At 40.1% G+C, this 17,298-nt stretch overlaps 2 pseudogenes; one reads left to right on the top strand and one right to left on the bottom strand.

Annotated features, from left to right (window-relative positions):
- Window positions 1-2,560: 2,560 nt before the first annotated feature.
- Window positions 2,561-3,407, bottom strand: LOC121213583 (protein TIC 214-like; annotated as a pseudogene).
- Window positions 3,408-16,131: 12,724 nt separating this feature from the next.
- Window positions 16,132-17,298, top strand: part of LOC121213582 (30S ribosomal protein S7, chloroplastic-like) — a 1,468-nt pseudogene continuing 301 nt past the window's right edge.

The raw sequence follows: 17,298 nt of genomic DNA, 5'->3' as shown, positions 1-17,298 counted from the left end.
CACTTCAGGTTCCCACGTGGCTTCTTCTGAATTGTGATTACGCCAAAGCACTTTGACTAATGGAATAGATTTCTTTCTCAGTAACATCACCTCACGGTCCAAAATCTGCACTGGCTTCTCCTCGAAGGTCAGATCTAGCGTAACCTCAATCTCCTCAACTAGTACTATGTGAGTGGGAGCAGAGCGATAATGCCTTAGCATGGAGACGTGTAACACATCATGAATCTGGTCTGATTTTAGAGAAAACTCTAGTTTATAAGCGATCGATCCCACATGTTTCAGTACACGGTAAGGCCGAATGAACCTACCACTGGACCAATAGGCTCTTTGGGTCATAAAACAAGTATTCATATATAAAAGGCCTAACTGCCAGTGTCCAAATTCATTTAAGAGAAAAACTAAACTTGTGCCAAGGCCAAGACTTGAACCCAGGCTTCTCAAACACTCCCACACACACCCAAATCACTTAGCCATTAAAACAAACAAGCAATTTGTTTCAAAATATGCAAATATTAGAAACTTAAGTTTTAGGGTGTTACAACTCTACCCCATTGAACAAAATTTTACCCTTGAAATTTTCCTGGTCAGAAAAGATGAGGGTATTGCTGTCGCATCGCCTCTTCGGGTTCTCACGTGGCTTCTTCTGAACTGTGATTACGCCAAAACACTTTGACTAATGGAAAAGATTTCTTTCTCAGTAACTTTACCTCACAATCCAAAATCTGCACTGGTTTTTCCTCGAAGGTCAGATCTGGCCTAACCTCAATCTCCTCAACTGGTACTATGTGAGTGGGGTCAGAGTAGTAATGGCTTAGCATGGAGACGTGAAACATATCATGAATCTGGTCTAATTTTAGAGGAAACTCTAGTTTATAAGTGATCGGTCTCACATGTTTCAGTACACGGTAAGGCCAAATCAACCTACCACTGGACCAATAGCCTCTTTGTGTCATAAAACAAGTATTAATATATAAAAGGCGTAAGTGCTAGTGTCCAGATTCATTTAAGAGAAAAACTAAAAATTGTGCCAAGGCCAAAACTTGAACCCAGGCTTCTAAAACACTCTCATACACACCCAAATCACTTAGTCATTAAAACAAACAAGCAATTTGTGTCTAAACATGCAAAAATTAGAGACTTAAATTTTGGGGCATTACAAATCTACCCCCATTTAACAAAATTTCAACCTCAAAATTTACCTGGTCAAAAAAAAATAAGGGTATTGCTGTCGCATCGCCACTTCGGGTTCCCACGTGGCTTCTTCTGAACTGTGATTACGCCAAAGCACTTTGACTAATGGAATAGATTTCTTTCTCAGCAACTTCACCTCAAGGTCCAAAATCTGCACTGGCTTCTCCTCGAAGGTCAGATCTAACGTAACCTCAATCTCCTAAACTAGTACTATGTGAGTGGGATCAGAGCGATAATGCCTGAGCATTGAGACGTGAAACACGACATGAATCTGCTCTAATTTCAGAGGAAACCCTAATTTATAAGCGATCAGTCCCATACGTTGCAGTGCATGGTAAGGCCCAATGAACCTACCACTAGACCAATAGGCTCTTTGTGTCATAAAACAATTATTAATATATAAAAGGCCTAAGTGCCAGTGTCCAGATTCATTTGAGAGAAAAACTAAAAATTGTGCCAGGTCCAGGACTTGAACCTAGGCTTCTCAAACACTCCTATATACACCCAAATCACTTAGCCATTAAAGCAAACAAGAATTTTGTGTCAAAACAAGCAAAACTTAGAGACTTAAATTTTGGAGCATTACAACTCTACCCCTTTAACAAAATTTCAGCCTTGAAATTTACCTGGTCAGAAAGGATGAGGGTATTGCTGGCGCATCGCCTCTTTGGGTTCCCACGTGGCTTCTTCTAAACTGTGATTACGCCAAAATACTTTGAGTAATGGAATAGATTTCTTCCTCAGTAACTTCACCTTACGGTCCAAAACCCGCACTAGCTTCTCCTCGAAGGTCAGATTATGCCTAACCTCAATCTCCTTAACTGGTACCATGTGAGTGGGGTCAGAGTGATAATGCCTTAGCATGGAGACGTGAAACACATCATGAATCTGGTCTAATTTCAGAGGAAACTCTAGTTTATAAACGATCAGTCCCACACGTTGCAGTACACGGTAAGGCCCAATGAACCTAACGTTGGACTAGTAGGCTCTTTGTGTCATAAAAGAAGTATTAATATATAAAAGGCCTAAGTGCCAGTGTCCAGATTCATTTAAGAGAAAAACTTAAAATTTTGCCAAGGCCAAGACTTGAACCCAGACTTCTAAAACACTCCCATACACACCCAAACCACTTAGCCATTAAAGCAAACAAGCAATTTGTGTCAAAACATGCAAAAATTAGAGACTTAAATTTTGGGGCGTTACATTTCATAAACCGATCTATTTTTATAGTAAGTCTTTTTAAAATGAAAGCGGATGTCTCCCTTTAAGTTTTTCTTTCCAGTCACTCGTAGCTTTTTTATTTTGTCGATTTTGCTCGGATCCACCTTTTCCTCTGAAAAAGGGAAGAAGAAGTATTTTCTTCGGTCCCCTAATTTTGGTTAGCCCCTCCCCTTTCAGAAATAGTTTCTATTTCTATGTTTCTTTCTTCCTCACTTTCCCCCACTTCTTTCGTTTTGAAAATTCCTTTCAGTTTCTTAGTTAGAATGGGTGACGGTATTCTGCCTAAATAGTAAACACAGGTAATAAATAATAGAATACTAAAGATTCAAGCCATAGAATTTCTAAATTCTGATACAAGATACTTATTAGATTGAATAAGTACATTAGACCTAATTAAATTATTTTTTGTATCCAGACTAATACCAACCCAACCCATTTCATCAATAAAATATGACCAATTAACCAACCATCAAAACTACTTGTTACATATAACATATTGTTGTTGCATCGAAACATATAGATGCTGACTAATCTGGCTAACATTAAACTTGGTAAAATGAAATGGTTGAATAATTGAATAATGAGATTATTCAGGAATTCACATTGAGTGCTAAGATTACGCATTGAACTTCTTGTAGGACGTCTATGATAAAAAAATTCTTTTGATTGTTCTAGAAGAAATGAAGAAAAAGATACTGTAGAACTAGGACAATTATTGTATGAGGTTTACCCAATGCTAAATGCAGAGGTACATATTAGATTGATATGAACATCATGAGCAAGCCTGCAATAAACCCAGTTGTTGTTGATACTCTCTTCTCGGTTCCTTCTTCTCCTTCTTCCATAACTCGAGCTCGTAGAAGGAAGATATAAGAGGGACCTATGGTTAGTGTGGTTAGAAATCTATAATAGAGTTCGACGATAACGACCGAATTGATTATCATCATGTATAAGGATATTAGATTCCCTAGTATAAAAGATTTTAAAATAATCATTAACCTCTCTTTTTTCTTTTCTATTTCTGAATTATTATATGTTGATTTTTTAATTTTCCATATACATTTATAGAAATACAAAAAGATAGACTAGAACTGATATCTCTTATGTCATGTCAATGACAATATAAAAATGGAATTTGGATCTAGATGGAGTATCATGAAATAGAGCCACTTTGAGGTTCCCTATGAAATGAGGCATAGAACGGAGCCACTACGAAGAAGTTTCGGGGGTTACGAAGGAAAATTTGAGTTCATATTGGTCATGGGTTGAGAACGAGAATTGAACTCTATGAGATCTAATCTCCCGTTGTTCCTCAGTCTCTCAGCGGTAGAGCGGTCGGCTGTTGACTAATTCGTCGTAGGTTCAAATCCTACTTGAAGAGATTTGATTCATTCCAAATTAAAGAATTCAAAATGTCAGAATGAAAGGGTCCACTTTGACCGTTAAGAGCAGGTAACCCGTTCCCTGTGTCTTTGTTTTTATTGCATTCTTTCTCATCATATCACATTCTGTTCTGCGATATTTGAGAATCATCGTCAATACCTCGGTGTAGGTGTCCGAGATAATCCTTTGTTCCATAGTCCTAGGGCTATTTACAACTAGCCAATTAAGAATTCTCAGATGACCTAGTACTAGCAAATGCCTTAAAGATGCAGTCATCAATTCTCCTGAGAAGCCACAATTATCGCGAGCAAACACATTAATTTAATGACGAGGAGCACATCTTTTCTATGCTACTAATACTTGTACTTGCTCTACTATTTTGCCCAAGCCTGGTTGAGGAAGAGTTACGGGGCGTAAAACAAAAAAAATATGCTTATTTTATTTTTTTGGCTGGTAATACTATATATAAATATAAAATAGAAAAGTAAATATACGATAAATAATAAATAAAAGGCCACTCCATTTCGGCAAAAGACTCACGCCCAAGTTCTATAGCTTTGAGTCCGCTATCTCGATCATGATTTTCCTACCCCCAGAGGGAAAGGCCTTTCCCTTTTGGGCCGGTTGTGGGCGAGGAAGGATTCGAACCCCCGACACCGTGGTTTGTAGCCACGTGTTCTAATCCTCTGAGCTACAGGCCCCACCTCGTCACCACTTGCTCTATTCCCAAGAGTACCCTAAAAAAGGGAACCTTTCCTCCCTCCATCCATTTCGGGTTAAGAAGATGTGAAAGTGCCTTTCTCTATATAAGAACGATACATTCCGAGGTGTGAAGTGGGAGAGAGGGAATTCCATAATTGGGGTTTTAAATAAGATGACCTTTTCATTTTTCTATGAAAAAGTAATAAGAATGAGAGGTGTTAAGCTTTTTATCATCCTGGAGTTGAGCTATTTTGTTGTAGGACCTCTCCTACAGTATCGTCACCGCAATAGAGTTTAGCCACCAATTTTAGGATTGATTGGTGTTGTTCCTCTACGCCTAAGACACCAGACTATCGAACCATGAATGAACAAAGGCATGCAAGAAAAGGAAAGCATATTGGCTAGTGGTTATGAGGCCCCAATTCTTGACTGGAAGAGACACCAAAGCCCTTCGCCTTTCCATCCCATAGATATATAGAGAAGGAGGGCAGAGCTCTTGGTTTTTTCATGTTGTCAAAGAGTTGAACAATGGATTTTTCGTGTTGTCAAAGATTTGACCAATGAAAATAGATGGCGAGTGCCTGATGGAATTGATCGGGTCATGTAGGAATAAGTTTCAAGTCTCCCCGTCTGTTAGGATGCCTCAGCTGAATACATCACTGCAGTTCCACTTGACACCTATCGTAATGATAAGCGACTTGTCTCGCTGTGACCTTCTTTTGAATTCTCAAAATTTTTGTCATTCGATCCTCATAGGGACAGAGAACCCCTTGCCATCTCGGCTATGCTACCAGAGGCTCTGGGGAATTCGGAATAGGAGAGCACACAACTTGGGGTGGACTTACTACTTAGATGCTTTCAGCAGTTACTCGCTCCGCACTTTGCTGCCCAACATTTATCATGGGCACGATAATTGGTACACCAGAGATGCGTCCTTCCCGGTCCTCTCTTACTAGGGAAAGGTCCTCTCAATGCTCTAACACCCACACTAGATATGGACTGAACTGTCTCACCACGTTCTGAACCCAGCTCACGTATGGCTTTAATGGGTAAACAGCCCAACCCTTGGAACATACTACAGCCCCAAGTAGTGAAGAGTCGACATCGAGGTGCCAAACCTTCTTGTCGATGTGAGCTCTTAGGGAAGATTAGCCTGTTATACCTAGAGTAACTTTTATTCGTTGAGCGACGGCCCTTCCACTTGGCACTATCGGATCACTAAGGTTAACTTTCGTCCCTGTTCGACGGGTGGGTCTTGCAGTCAAGCTCCCTTCTTTTGCACTCGAGGGCCAATCTCCATCCGCCCGAGGAAACCTTTGCACGCCTCTGTTACCTTTTGACATGCCTATGCCCCATAGAAACTGTCTACCTGAGACTGTCCCTTGGCCCATAGGTCCTGACACAAGGTTATAATTCTAGCTCTTCCAAAGTGGTATCTCACTGATGGCTCGGGCTCCACGGAAGGAGGCCTTCTTTGCCTTCCACCTAAGCTGCTCAAGAAAGGCCCAAAGCCAATCCCAGGGAAGAGTGAAGCTTCATAGGGTCTTTCTATCCAGGTGCGGGTAGTCTGCATCTTCACAGACATGTCTATTTCACTGAGCCTCTCTCTGAGACAGTGCCCAGATCATTACGCCTTTCATACGGGTCGAAACTGACCCGACAAGGAATTTCGCTACCTTAAGAATGTTCTAGTTACGACTGCCGCTCACTGGAGCTTCGTTCGCTGGCTCCCCCATACATGGTCTTACGACTTTGCTGAGACCTATGTTTTTGGTAAATAGCCACCCAGGCCTGGTCACTACGACCCCCTTTTTGAGGAGGCACCCGTTCTCCCAAAGTTATGGGGCTATTTTCCCGAGTTCCTTAGAGAGAGTTGTCTCGCGCCCTTAGGTATCCTTTTGTTAAAGGTCTTTCAAGCTTTTCTTGGGAGTATAGCATGGGTTACTTCAACGTCATAGTGCCTGGTACTCAAACATTGGCTCGGGGCATTTTCTCAACCCCTTCTTAGCCTGAAAAAATAGGGGCACCTTGCGTCCTTGAACCGATAACCATCTTTTGGCTAATTTAGCCTCCTCCGTCTCTCAAGACCAACAAGGGGTAGTATAGGAATATTCACCTGTTCTCCATTGACTATGCCATTCAGCCTGATCTTAGGCCCTGATTCACCCTCTGTGGACGAACCTTGCGGAGGAACCCTTGGGTTTTCAAGGCATTCGATTCCCACCAATGTTTGTGTTACACAAGCCGACATTCTCGCTTTTGCTTCATCTACTCCCACTCACGCGGGTGCTTCCCCCTAAGGCTGAAAGCTCCCCTACCAATGTATTTTTACATCCCACAGCTTCGGCAGATCGCTTAGCCCCGTTCATCTTCAGCGCAAGAGCGCTTGATCACTAAGCTATTACACACTCTTTCAAGGGTGGCTGCTTCTAGGCAAACCTCCTAGATGTCTCTACACCCTACCTCCTTTATCACTAAGCGATCATTTAGGGGCCTTAGCTGGTGATCCAGGTTGTTTCCCTCTCGATGATGAAGCTTATAACCTATTGTCTCACTGGTTTACCTCGACCCCTGTTATTTTGAGGTCATATCTAGTAGTTAGAGTTTGCCTCAATTTGGTACCACTCTCGCGGCACGCACCAAAACAATGCTTTACCCTTAGATGTCCAGTCAACTGCTACGCCTCACGCATTTCGGGGAGAACTAGCTAGCTTTGAGTTCGAGTGGCATTTTAGCCTTAATGACAACTCATCTGCTGATTCTTCAACATTAGTCGGTTCAGACGTTCAGTTAGTTTCACCCAAACTTCAACCTGGTCATGGATAGACCACCCAGGTTCGGGTCTGTAAGTAGTGACAATTTCCCTATGAAGACTCGCTTTCGCTAAGGCTTTAGTGGGTTCCCTTAACCAAGCCACTGCCTATGATTCACCGACTCATTCTTCAACAGCCACGCGGTCAAAGCCCTGGGCTCCTCCCACTACTTGGGAGCTTACGATTTCATGTTCTGTTTCACTCCCCGACGGGGGTTCTTTTCACCCTTCCCTTACGGTACTACTTTGCTATCGGTCACCTAGGAGTATTTAGCCTTGCGAGGTGGTCCTTGCTGATTCACACGGGATTTCACGTGCCCCATGCTACTAGAGTCAGAGCGTAAACTAGCGGTGCTTTTGGCTACTAGACTATGGCCATCTAGCGTTTGACATTTCAGTGCTTCGCCTAGTAGCAGGATGCTTTTATTGCTCTCCCACAACCCTGTTTTCGCAATTTAGGTTGCTCCCATTTCACTTACCGCTACTACAAGAATCGCTTTTACTTTCTATCCCTCCGGCTACTAAATGTTTCAGTTCGCCAGTTCGTCTCTTGTCTGCCCATGGATTTAGCAGTAGTTCAAAAAGTTGACCTATTCAGGAATCTCTGGATCTACGCTTATTTTCAACTCCCCGAAGCATTTTGTCGCTTACTACGCCCTTCCTCATCTCTGGGTGCCTAGGTATCCACCGTAAGCCTTTCCTCGTTTGAACCTCGCCCTTAACTTTACTTTACTTGAATTTAAGGCTATGCCATCCTAAGGCGCTGCTAAATGAAATGGAAGGATCTTATCAATGTCCATGAATGATAAATCATAGATCGAACAAACTGCCGAATCGAAAAAATTGGGTCCTATCTTATAGCTTTATTTCAGCAAAGTTCACGAGTTAGAGATAAGCGGACTCAAACCGCTGACATCCGCCACAAGGTAAACCATTTCCTCTTAGGCCCCCAACTGATTCTACCATGGAGGCCAACGATAGACAATAACCCCCCTGAACACAGCTTACAACTTTCATCGTACTGTGCCTTTCAAAGAGCAATTCTTCTCAAAATATTAAAAGGCGTTGAGTTGGAATCCCATTCTAACTAAGTATTCTTATGGTTCCAGAAGATCCTACTACAAGAAAACCAGGATTGGCAGAGAGCTTTCCCCCCTTCGACTCTTTGGTCTTAAGAATACTGGTTTTAAGAATCAGTGATTGCCTTTCTCCGACCCGTACTGCCCAGCCTAAGATCGGACAGCTAATGCATTTCGCTTATTGAATAGGGTTTTATGGTCGATCCGCAACCCCTGGATATCGAAGGCATCCTTGGGGTGATATCGTAGTTCCTACGGGATCGAGACGATAGGGTTGATGATAGTTATATGTTCAGACATAATTTATCCATTAATAAACACCAACATATTAAACCAAACAATACTATATATATGCATATTTATACCACATTACATAAAGTCATCTATACATGCCATGTTTCAAAAGTGTTGATTGCCAAAATACCCAAAAGTTGATGATAGTGTGGGTGATGTTCTGACTTCGTCCAATTTCCAGGCTGATCGGTGTCACTATAATCAAGGGAAAATAAAGAAGAGTAAGAATATAGCTTAGTAAGTAAACACATGACAAATAAATAAATTTCTCACATGATTACAAAGTAACATAATTTTAACCACAGAAAAATTTCATTGTTTGCTCAACTTCCAGCAAGCTATTTTTCTATATCATAGTTACCAATTTATTTTTATTTGGAGCTACAAAACTCCAAATTAAGTTCTGTAAATTTTCCCCAAAACTAGACTCATATAAATTTCTACCATAAAGTTTTCAGAATTTTTAGCTTAGAAAATTAGTACAGTTTATTCTCTAAATATTCCCCTGTTTCACTACTTAATAGTTCTGACCTATCCTTACTAAAATTTACTTATCTCCATGTAAAAAATTTTGAATAATGTTATAGTTTCTTTTTATTAAAAATAGATTCATTAAGGAATTTAAGAATGTAAATTTCAAGCCATAATGATTTTTGTACAATTGTTGGTGATTTTCCAAAGTTGGAACAAGGGATTTCGAAATCAATCCAATCCTGTCTCAATAAAATTTAAATGTCCCCAAATACACAACTCGTTTGCTTGATCTGTTCCTTTCATATGAAAATAGACTCATTAAGCTTCAATTTCATATATTATTCAGCCTCTAATTCATTTTCCACCATTTATGGTGATTTTTCAAATTTTCCCAACTGTTGTTATACAAAACAATTTTATATTTAAATTTGCTCATTTGAAGTTTTGGTATTTCCTTTCACCTTACACATGGATTGATTAAGTATCAAACCCAATATTCCTCACATAACCTTGTCCACCATATAGAAATATTCACCTTTCCAATTTTCCCATTGAACACTTGGAATGTTATCCGTTATCGGTGAATTCAGCACTTAGCAACCACCAATGATTCGGGGAATTAGCACTTAGCAACCCCTTTTCACATTCAAAAATACGGTGGAATCAGCCCTTAGCAACCACCAATGAATCAGGGAATCAGCACTTAGCAGCCCCTTTCACATTTAAGATACGGTGGGATTAGCACTTAGAAACCACCAATGATTCGGGGAATCAGCACTTAGCAACCCCCTTCACATTTAAAATACGATGGAATCAGCACTTAACAACCACCAATGAATCGGGGAATCAACACTTAGCAACCCCTTGGGAGAATCAGCACTTAGCAACCCCCTTTATATTCAATGTACTCCGGCCTATTCCGAGTGTTCAACTGAAAACCGTGTTTTTCAACACTTTACCACCTTTCCCAACTTAACCACATTTTTAGGATCTTCGTCAATTAATTATTTTATGTTCAATTAAATCTAAAAAAATATTAAATAATATCAAAACAATGCATTAATTCACATGTTTACTTACCTCGGTGCAAAATATCATAAATTTGCAATTTACTCCACTATCCTCTCTTTTCCCATTTGAGGTAGTCTTCTCGTCTTTCTTGATCTATAATAACAAATTTAACTCACTTAATGCTCACATTTATTAAAATAGTCCTCCACCCAACTTTTTAAAAAATTACAATTTTACCCCCCAAACTTTTGCATATTTACACTTTTTCCCTAAGCTCGAAAATTAAACTTAATCTCTTATTCTTATGTTTTATGACATGCTGAACATTTTTCCATTCTATGGCAACATCAAATTCTCACTCTAACACACACTTTTGAACATTAATTATTTTTACCGATTATGTCAATTTACCAGTTTTCGTTTAAAATCGCTTAGAAAAAGTTGTTTAACATAATTTATAGCATCATATTCTACCATAAAACAGCAAAATAAAAACATTTGACCTATGGGTATTTTTCCAAATATGAACCCTAACATGAATTATTGATAAAATAAGCTAAACCGAGCTACGAGGATTTCAAAAATGTGAAGAACATTAAAAACGGAGTTAGGATGCAATTACTATGAGCATGAGAAAGTGAAGAAACCCTAGCTATGGAGTCCTTCCAAATTTGGTAGCAAGCTATGGAGAAGATGATGATTTTTGTCATCTTTTCCATTTTTTTCTTTTTATTTCCAAATGACTAAAATGCCCCCATTTTAAAAAAATCTATTTCATCCATTTCTTATGTCTATTTTTGTCCATCAATTAACTAATGGTCTAATTACCATATAAGGACCACCAATTTATAATTTCATAACAATTAGACACTTCTAACATGTAGAACTCAACTTTTGCACTTTTTACAATTTAGTTCTTTTGACTAAATTAAGTGCCCAAACGTCGAAATTTTTGAACGAAATTTTCACGAAACTTTTTCGTTAAAGTGTAGACCATAAAAATAAAATGATAATCATATTTTCCCTCATCAGATTTGTGGTCCCGAAACAACTATTCCGACTAGGCTCAGAATCGGGCTGTTACAGGTACAAGATACTATCATTACAGCCTGGACAATTAGACACCCAACTCGTAATTGTAACAACCCAATTGCAAGAGCAGAGCTCTACCAACTGAGCTATATCTCTCGAGCCAAGTGGAGCATGCATGAAGGAGTCAGATGCTTCTTCTATTCTTTTCCTTGGCACAGTTGGGCTATCCTGGACTTGAACTAAAGACCTCACCCGTGAAGTAAATCATTGCACCTACGGTCCAACCAATTGGGAGAGAATCAACAGATTCCTTTTCGGGAGCGATTCATCCTTCTCGAATGTAGCATACAACTCTTCGTTGTATTGCGCTCTCCAAGTGTGCTTGTTCCCCTCTTCTTCCATACCATGGCAAGTATTTTTGAAATAAGAAATAACTCTGATGGAAAAAAAAGAGGGCATTAAGAGACCCTCTTAGCCCAACCCTAAACACTCTAAGATCCTTTTTCAAACCTGCTTCCATTTCGAGTCAAGAGATAGATAAATAGACACATTCCATTGCACTGATCAAGGGCGTTCGTAGTGACTGAGGGGGTCGAAGACCAAGAAGTGCATTATTTATCAACCAAGCATTCTTCTTACGGCTAGATCCAATCTCTTGGTCCTTGTGGAAAGGAAAAAGAATTTCACATTCTTCCTTTCGGGAAGGGAGGATTTGGAAAATCCTATTAATTGTAGCTTTCTCTAGACCTCAGGGAAAAGCATGAAAAGAAAGGCTCGAATGGTACGTTGTTAGGTGCTCCATTTTATTTTCCCATTTATGTCGAACCTAAACCTATGCTTAAGAGATAGCTATCCATACACTGATAAGGTATGCATGGATTATCAAAAAGAGAGGTGCCATGGTGGTCCCCCCAGACCTCACATATCCCATGAGTGAATAGAAAGTTAGATCTACATTGGATCTCACCTGAATCACCCCATTTGTCCTCTTGAGGAGAAGTTTGGTTTCAAACCCCAATTAGAACAGGAGAAGTACGCCATGCTAATGTGCCTTGGATGATCCACATCTCAGGGTCAGGAGTTGATGAGCTCATTGAACTATCCATGTGGCCGAGAGCCCTCACAGACCAGGCACACCGACGCAATTATCAAGGGCGCGCTCTGCCAGTAAGCTAATAGCCCGTCATGTGGGCCTCCTGTTGGGGGCTCGCTATGCCAAAAGCGAGAGAAATCCCATCCCTCTATTTCCTTTTTACGCCCCCATGTTGCCACATGGGAGGGACTCAAGGGCATAAAAGGGGATCCTATCAACCTGTTTTGACCTAGGATAATAAGCTCATGGGCTTGATCTTACCTCATCATCGAGAAACAAAAGAAGGCTTCCATCTCCAAGTTTAATTCAAACGTAGCTCACTTTTTCTTGGGTGTGAAGCAGTGTCAAACCAAAATACCCAACAAGCATTATCACTCTCTAAAAAGGTGGTGATCCAATCGCACCTTTCAGTACGACTACCTTGTTACGACTTCACTCTAGTTACTAGACCTGGCTCTGGCACCCCCTCCTTGCGATTAAGGTACTAACTTCGGGCATGGCCAGCTCCCATAGTGTGACAGGCAGTGTGTACAAGGCCTGGGAATGAATGCAGCACCGTATGGCTAACCGACGATAACTAGGAATTCTGGCTTTATGCAAGTGAGTTACAGCCTGCAATCCGAACTGAGGACGTGTTATTGGAGTTAGCTCACCCTTGCGAGATCGCGACCCTTTGTCCCGTCCATTGTAACATGTGTGTCACCCAGGGCATAAGGGTCATAATGACTTGATGTCATCCTCACCTTCCTCTGACTTATCATCGGTAGTTTGCTCAGGGTTCCAAACTCAATAGTGGCAACTAAACACGAGGGTTGCGCTTGTTACGGGACTTACCCAACACCTTACGACACGAGCTAACAATAGCCATGCACCACATGTGTCCGCACTCCCGAAGGCACCCCTCTCTTTCAAGAGGATTCACTGTAGGTCAAGCTCTTATAAGGTTCTTCACTTTGCGTCGAATTAAACCACATGCTCCACCACTTGTGCTGGCCCCCGTCAATTCCTTTGAGTTTTATTCTTGCGAACATACTCTTCAAGTGGGATACTTAACTCGTTAGCTATAGCACCGCACAGGCCGATACACACAATGCATAGTATCCATCATTTACGGCTATGACTACTGGGGTATCTAATCCCATTCGCTCCCCTAGATTTAGTCTCTCAGTGTTAGTGTCGACCCAGCAAAGTGCTTTCGCCATTGGTGTTCTTTCCGATCTCTACGCATTTCACTGCTCCGCTAGAAATTCCCTCTGCCACTACTGTACTCCAGCTTGGTAGTTTCCACCGCCTGTCCAGGGTTGAGCCCTAGGATTTGATGGTGGACTTCAAAAGCCACCTACAGATGCTTTACGCCCAATCATTTAGGATAACGCTTGCATCCTCTGTATTATCGCGTCTGTTGGCACAAAGTTAGTCGATGCTTAAATCCAGATACCGTCATTGCTTCTTCTCTAGAAAAATAAGTTCACGACCCGTGGGCCTTCTACCTCCACGCAGCATTGCTCCATCAGGCTTTCACCCATTACGAAAAATTCCCCACTATAGCCTCCAATAAAGGTCTGGACCGTGTCTCAGTCCCAGTGTGGCTGATCATCCTCTCGGACTAGCTACTGATCATCACCTTGATAAGCTATTGCCTCACCAACTAGCTAATCAGATGCAAGCCCCTCCTCAGACGGATTCCTCCTTTTGCTCCTCAGCCTACGGGGTATTAGCAATCATTTATAGCTGTTGTTCCCCTCCCAAGGGTAGGTTTTTACGCATTACTTACCCATCCGTGACTGGAAATACCACTTCCCGTCAGACTTGCATGTGTTAAGCATGCCGCCAGCGTTCATCCTAAGCCAGGATCGAACTCTCCATGAGATTCATAGTTGCATTACTTATAGCTTCCTTGTTTGTAGAGAAAGTTTGTTCGGATTTGTCTTTCGTTCCAAGGCATAACTTGTAGCCATGCGCTTCATATTTTCTTGGAGTTTGCTTCCAAAAATATAGCCATTCCTACCCCCTCATGTTAATCTCACGTGCCTCTTATCCATTCTTATTCGATCACGACAGAGGGCAATTCAAAATAGAAAAACTCACATTGGGTTTAGGGATAATCAAGCTCGAAATGATGACTTCCACCACGTCAAGGTGACACTCTACCCCTGAGTTATATCCCTTCCCTGCCCCTGTCAAGAAATAGAACAGACTAATCCTAAGTCAAAGGATTTAGAAACTCAACAATGCCACTATTCTTGAAGAACTTGGAGCCACGCTTTCCTTTCGCACTATTACAGATATGAAAATAATGGAAAAAGTTTGATTCAATTGTCAACTACTCCTATCAGAAATAGGATTGACTACGGATTCGAGCCATATACATATGGTTTCGTAAAATCATACGATTCTCCTGATCTAAATCAAGCAGGTTTTACATGAAGAAGGTTTGCCTCGGCATGTTCTATTTGATATGAGTAGGAGAAGCGGTATTCTTAAAAAAATAGAGAAATCAGAACCAAGTCAATGTGATACAGATCAACCACTTTTTCTTACACCAAAGATCTTACATTTTGAAGGAACTGATTACATCCTTTTCAGTTCCATTCAAGAGTTCTTATGTGTTTCCACGACCTTTAAGACCCCAAATTTTGACAAATTTCTTTTCTTTTTTAGGAACACATAAAGATTCATCACTACAAACAGGATAATGGTAACCCCATAATTAATTCTTCATTTATGAATTTATAGTATAGAAATACATGTCCTACCGAAACAGAATTTGTAACTTGCTATCCTCTTACCTAGCGGGCAAGGATTTACCTCCGTGGAAAAGATGATTCATTCATATTCGCACTCCATTGCATTTCCAGAATCTATGATGTATGTTTTAAAGAGGTTGACCTCCTTACTTCTCTCATGGTACAATCCTCTTCTCGCTGAGCCCCCTTTCTCCTCGGTCTATAGAGTCAAAATGGAATGTAGGACTAGAACCGGTGCCAACAGTTAATCACAGAAGAAAGGACTCACTGAGTCGGGATCACTAACTAATACTAATCTAATCTAAGTAATACTAATCTAATACTAATAGCATAGAAAATACCAATATAATAGAAAGATAAAAAATTTCTTTTTTGTATACTTTCCCCAGTTTTGTTGCTACCGCGGGCTTTACGCAATCGATCAGATCATATAGATATCCCTTCAACACAACATACATCATCAAAAGGATCTTGGAGACTCACCAAAGCACTAAAGCCAGGATCTTTTAGAAAATAGATTCCTATTCGAAGAGTGCATAACTGCATAGATAAGCTCACACTAACCCGTCAATTTGGGATCTAATTTAGGATTTTCCTTGGGAGGTATCAGTAAGGAATTGGAATGTACTAATATTGATTCATATAGGAGGAAAAGGTTCTCTATTGATTCAAATGTTGTACCTATGGGATAGGGATAGAGAAAGAGGAAAAATCGAAGATTTCACATAGTACTTTTGATTAAAAAATTAATCTGATTTATTTCGTACCCCTCGCTCATTGAGAAAATGGATCAAATTCTATAGGATCAAACCTATGGGACTTAGGGAATGATGGAAGGGAATAAAATTAAAAAAAATAAATCAAATAAAGAGGGAAATTAATAAAAATAATAAATAAGTAAATAAAAATGAAGTAGAAGAACCCAAAATTCCAAATGAACAAATTCAAACTTGAAAATGATATTTCTGATTCTCAAAGAATGAGGGGCAAAGAGATTGATCGAGAAAGATCTCTTGTTCTTATTATAAGATCGTGTGATTGGATTCGCAGATGTTTGGTAAAAAAAGTCTTCTCTTTTAAGAATAATCAAAAATGGAAAGTGTTCAACTGGAACATGAAAACGTGACTGAATTTGTCCTATTTACTCTTCGGGATAGAGTGGAAGTAGGGAGATTCTTGAATGAGGAAAAGGACCCAATGACTTTGAAAGAATTGAACAAGGAGCCATATGAGGTGAAAATCTCATGTACGGTTCTATATAGTGGCAGTAAGGGTGACTTATCTGTCAACTTTTCCACTATCACCCCCAAAAAACTAAACTCTGCCTTACGTAAAGTTGATAGAGTATGATTAACCTCTGGGTTTGAAATCATTGCTTATATACCTGGTATTGGCCATAATTCACAAGGATTTACCCAATGTAAGATATCACATTGTTCGAGGAACCCTAGATGCTATAGGAGTAAAGGATCGTCAACAAGGGCGTTCTAGTGCATTGTAGATTCTTATCCAAGACTTGAATCATTTGATGATGCCATGTGAATCGCTAGAAACATGTGAAGTGTATGGCTAACCCAATAACAAAAGTTTCGTAAGGAGACTGAAGCAGGCTACCATGAGACAAATGATCTTCTTTCTAAAGAGATTCGATTCAGAACTATTATATGTCCAAGGTCCAATATTGAAATAATTTTAAAGGCTTTCCCTAACCTTTTTCGTGTCAACAAACAATTCAAAATGCCTCGACTCTTTTAGAACAGATTCGTGTCAAATAGCAATGATTCGAAGCACTTCTTTTTACACTATTTTGGAAACCCAAGGACTCAATTGTATGGATATGTAAAACACAAGATTTCCAATCCTAGCAGGAAAGGGAGGGAAACAGATACTCAATTTAAAGTGAGTAGACAAAATTCCATAATCGATCTCATAGATACATATAGAATTCTGTGGAAAACCATATTCAATGAAAGTCGTATGTAGGAGATGTTTCATATCTTTCGAGATCCACCCTACAATATGGGGTCAAAAAGCCAAAATAAATGATTTCATCCCTTACAAAAAGAAAATGGATTCTTGAACTCTTTCATGCTCGTCACGTCGAGGTACTGCAGAAGAAAAAATTGCAAAATCTGATCCAATTTATCGTAATTGATTAGTTAACATGTTGGTTAACCGTATTCTGAAACACAGAAAAAAAATCATTAGCTTATCAAATTATCTATCGAGCCTTGAAAAAGATTCAACAAAAGACAGAAA

Source organism: Gossypium hirsutum, chromosome D01 (genome assembly GCF_007990345.1).
Source record: "Gossypium hirsutum isolate 1008001.06 chromosome D01, Gossypium_hirsutum_v2.1, whole genome shotgun sequence".
Taxonomy (NCBI): Eukaryota; Viridiplantae; Streptophyta; class Magnoliopsida; order Malvales; family Malvaceae; genus Gossypium; species Gossypium hirsutum.
The sequence above is the reverse complement of the archived record's forward strand: the minus strand, read 5'-3'. Positions and strand labels throughout refer to the sequence as shown.